The 4,470-nt window shown below is 47.0% G+C and overlaps 1 non-coding gene across 1 annotated transcript; it reads right to left on the minus strand.

Moving 5' to 3' along the window:
• Positions 1–3,780: 3,780 nt before the first annotated feature.
• Positions 3,781–3,856, minus strand: TRNAR-GCG (transfer RNA arginine (anticodon GCG)). The gene has a single exon. It is a non-coding gene; the product is annotated as a tRNA-Arg (tRNA).
• Positions 3,857–4,470: the final 614 nt, after the last annotated feature.

Below are 4,470 nucleotides of genomic sequence, written 5' to 3' on the forward strand. Positions count from 1 at the left end.
CTGTGCAACTGGCTGCAGGGTGTTTTGGGAAGGGTTTGCAATGCCTCACGGGCTGGAACAGCATCACATGATGCAGGTTTCTCTATCTCACCATCCCATGGGCGTCTTACTAGATTACCAGCTGCTTTTCAACTGCTGTGTGCGTGGTAGAGACTGTGTGGGGAGAGAGACAGTGTGTGTGTTGGGGAAGAGTGAGTGTGTTGAGCTAGGTAGGAGAAGATCATTATTATCCCTACTTGAAAGAGGGAGAAGCTACGTATGAGAAAGGAGAATTGACTTGTCTTAGGTCACACAGCCAGTCAGTGGCAGGGTTGGGAATAGGACACAAGAGTCCTGATTTTCAAACTAACCCTCGGATCTTGAATTTCAGATACCAAATGACCTGAATAAAGTGCTCTCAGGGGAGCTCCAGACTGACAACAGTGCACAGTAATTATTCAGCAAGTATTAGAGAAGAACTGCAATGTTAGAGAGAATCATGAACTGCTCAGAGACCATTAATGTAGAGAAGCAGCAAAATTCATCAAACATGGAACTGGTTCTGACTTATTTCCTTGGTTTTAAAAGAGAACAACAAGGACTTGAGTCTCCTCTCTGTCAATAACCCCCTGCTCAGCCAATCAGGGTAGAGACTCAGGATGGGAGGCTGAGGGTTCTCACTAGAGAGCCCAAAGTATGGCCCAGGTCACTGATGGGGATCACTGCCTGAGCACTAGTTTAGCCCCACATTTTTGGGTGGATCTCCCACAGTGGGAGCTGCAGAGCACTCCCCTAAAACAAACACACACACACACACACACCACTCCCCTGGTGTTGGGAGGGGAACAGGAGAAAGGACAAAAAAAAACAAGAGACAAAGAGAAAGGAGGGAGGGAGGGAGGAAAAGGTGAAACAAAAAGGACAAACCCTAATGTCCCCAGTGATTCCAAGAGACAAAATCCCAGGTGCAGAATAAAATTCTGCCTCTTTAAGGTCGTGTTTTCCATGCCTAGAATTCAACTGTCATCAGATGGATCAGACTGAACAGGTTTCAAACCTCCAGGAGGCTCTTACCTTCTAAACAGGGATGGCTGTTTTCTAGTAAAATCACTAAAAGGGAAAGAGAAAACCCGAAAGAGGTTCCTCCTGGCGCTCACGTCCGTGAACCCGAATACTTTCTCAGTCCTCAAAGAGAGACCCGGAGAAGGAGACTTGCTGAAGCAAAGCCACAGGGGTCTCTGAGGTTTCCCTGGCCCCTCTCCCCTGTCCTGCCTGGCTGATGTCAGCATCTCTCTGTGAGGTCACCACCTCCCCACCACCTTTGACCAACAGTCTGAGGTCCTGCAAAAGGCCTTTGTGAGGTCACCGCCACACCCCTCCCTGGCTGTGCTAATGTCCTGCCCCTGGCCAGGCCCTTTGCAGGTTTGAGCTACTCCCTGTGGATCACCCCACTCAAGCAGTGTTTATTCTAGGAAGCAAGCCGGCTAGACAGGAAAACATCAGACGCTGCTCCCAATGCTACACTCTCAGTTTTTCAGAAATTAGTCGACTTTATGGCCAGAAGAGCCCATTAGAGCATCTAATCATATAATCATAGAATATCAGGGTTGGAAGGGACCTCAGGAGGTATCTAGTCCAATCCACAGCTCAAAGCAGGACCAATCCCAAACTAAAACATACCAGCCAGGGCTTTGTCAAGCCTGACCTTAAAAACCTCTAAGGAAGGAGATTCCACCACCTCCCTAGGTAACCCATTCCAGTGCTTCACCACCCTCCTAGTGAAAAAGTTTTTTCCTAATATTCAACCTAAACCTTCCCCTTTGCAACTTGAGACCAATACTCCTTGTTCTCTCATCAGGTACCACAGAGAACAGTCTAGCTCCATCCTCTTTGGAACCCCCTTTCAGGTTCTTGAAAGCAGCTATCAAATCCCCCCTCAGTCTTCTCTTCTGCAGACTAAACAAGCCCAGTTCCCTCAGCCTTTCCTCATAAGTCATGTGCTCCAGGCCCCTAATCATTTTTGTTGCCCTCTGCTGGACTCTTTCCAATTTTTCCACATCCTTCTTGGAGTGTGGGGCCCAAAACTGGACACAGTACTCCAGATGAGGCCTCACCAATGTCGAATAGAGGGGAATGATCACATCCCTCGATCTCCTGGCAATGCCCGTACGTATACAGCCCAAAATGCCGTTAGCCTTCTTGGCAACAAGGACACATTGTTGACTCATAGCCAGCTTCCTGTCCACTGTAACCCCTAGGTACTTTTCTGCAGAACTGCTTCCTAGCCATTCAGTCCCTAGTCTTTAGTAGTGCATGGGATTCTTCCGTCCTAAGTGCAGGATTCCACATCTGTCCTTGTTGAATCTCATCAAGTTTCTTTTGCCCCAGTCCTCCAATTTGTCTAGGTCCCTCTGTATCCTATCCCTACCCTCCAGTGTATCTACCACTCCTCCCAGTTTAGTGTCATCTGCAAACTTGCTGAGGGTGCAGTCCACACCATCCTCTAGATCATTATTGAACAAAATCAGCCCCAGGACCAACCCTTGGGGCAGTCTGCTTGAAACCGACTGCCAACTAGACATGGATCAATTGATCACTACCCGTTGAGCCTGACGATCTAGCCAGCTTTCTATCCACCTTACAGTCCATTCATCCAGCCCATACTTCTTTAACTTGCTGGCAAGAATACTGTGGGAGACTATATCAAAAGCTTTGCTAAAGTCAAGGAATAACACATCCACTGTTTTCCCCTCATCCACAGAGCCAGTTATCGCCTCATAGAAGGCAATTAGGTTAATCAGGCATGACTTGCCCTTGGTGAATCCATGCTGACTGTTCCTGATCACTTTCCTCTCCTCTAAGTGCTTCAGAATTGATTCCTTGAGGACCTGCTCCATGATTTTTCCAGGGACTGAGCTGAGACTGACTGGCTTGTAGTTCCCCGGATCCTCCTTCTTCCTTTTTTAAAGATGGGCACTATAGTAGCCTTTTTCCAGTCATCCAGGACCTCCCACGATCACCATGAGTTTTCAAAGATAATGGCCAATGGCTCTGCAATCACATCCGCCAACTCCTTTAGCACCTTTGGATGCAGCACATCCAGCTCCATAGACATGTGCTGGTCTCCAGTTTTTCTAAATAGTCTCGAACCACTTCTTTCTCCACAGAGGGCTGGTCACCTTCTCCCCATATTGTGCTGCCCAGTGCAGCAGTCTGGGAGCTGACCTTGTTTGTGAAGACAGAGGCAAAAAAAGCATTGAGTACATTAGCTTTTTCCACATTCTCTGTCCACTAAGTTACCTCCCTCATTCAGTAAGGGGCCCACACTTTCCTTGACTTTCTTCATGTTACTAACATGCCTAAAGAGACTCTTCTTGTTACTCTTAACATCTCTTGCTAGCTGCAACTCCAAGTGTTATTTGGCCTTCCTGATTTCACTCCTGCATGCCTAAGCAATATTTTTACACTCCTCCCTGGTCATTTGTCCAATCTTCCACTTCTTGTAAGCTTCTTTTTTGTGTTTAAGATCAGCATGGATTTCACTGTTAAGCCAAGCTGGTTGCCTGCCATATTTATTATTCTTTCTATACATCGGGATTTTTTTTGCTTCAACCTCAATAAGGATTCTCTAATCCTTTAGAGGATTGGAACTGATTACAGTGGAGGCACATGTTTGCTAGGTTTTTATGCATTTGCACAGGAAAATATTGAGTGTTTCCATTCATTCCAGGGATCCCTATTTAGTGGAACTCCTAAACATAATGGAAATGCAATTATTTTTGTAGAAGGAAGAGGTTTGTAAGGGAGCCCTTGGATTTGAACCAAGGACCACTTACTTGATCCGCAGTCAAACACTCTACCACTGAGCTATACCCCCATGACTGCTGTGGAGGTAAGTCAGTGATCTTAAAGATTTTGAAGGACAGGCCCTGCCTCAGAGATCTCCTGTTCTGTTCCCAGACCACAGTGCTTTTAAAAATGGGGTTTGATTAAACTTATAGATGCATGTAGACACCACAGCTTACATACCCACTCACATACCTTCCCCTAGTCACATAGCTACCACCTCTCAGGAAGATGGATTAACTACACAGACGGGACAGCTCTCTCTCCTCTGCTTAGAGCATCTTCATTCTTTATGAATAGGTAGGAAATAACCTCCTGAATGGACACTAACCAACTGATCAAATATTGCTGGGTCTGCATTCAATATGGGTAACTGGTCGTATTGGGCTGGATTAGTAGGAGCATTGCCAGCAGATCGAGGGAAGTGATTATTCCCCTCTATTCGACACTGGTGAGGCCACATCTGGAGCATTGCATCCAGTTTTCGCCCCTCCACTACAGAAAAAAATTGGAGAGAGTCTAGGGGAGGGCAACAAAAATGATTAGGGGGCAGGGGACTTACGAGGAGAGGCTGAGGGCAGGGCCACCCAGAGGGGGGGCAAGTGGGGCAATTTGCCCCAGGCCCTACAGGGCCCCCATGAGAAT

The sequence above is a fragment of the Gopherus flavomarginatus genome (assembly GCF_025201925.1).
Source record: "Gopherus flavomarginatus isolate rGopFla2 chromosome 13 unlocalized genomic scaffold, rGopFla2.mat.asm SUPER_13_unloc_5, whole genome shotgun sequence".
Taxonomy (NCBI): domain Eukaryota; kingdom Metazoa; phylum Chordata; order Testudines; family Testudinidae; genus Gopherus; species Gopherus flavomarginatus.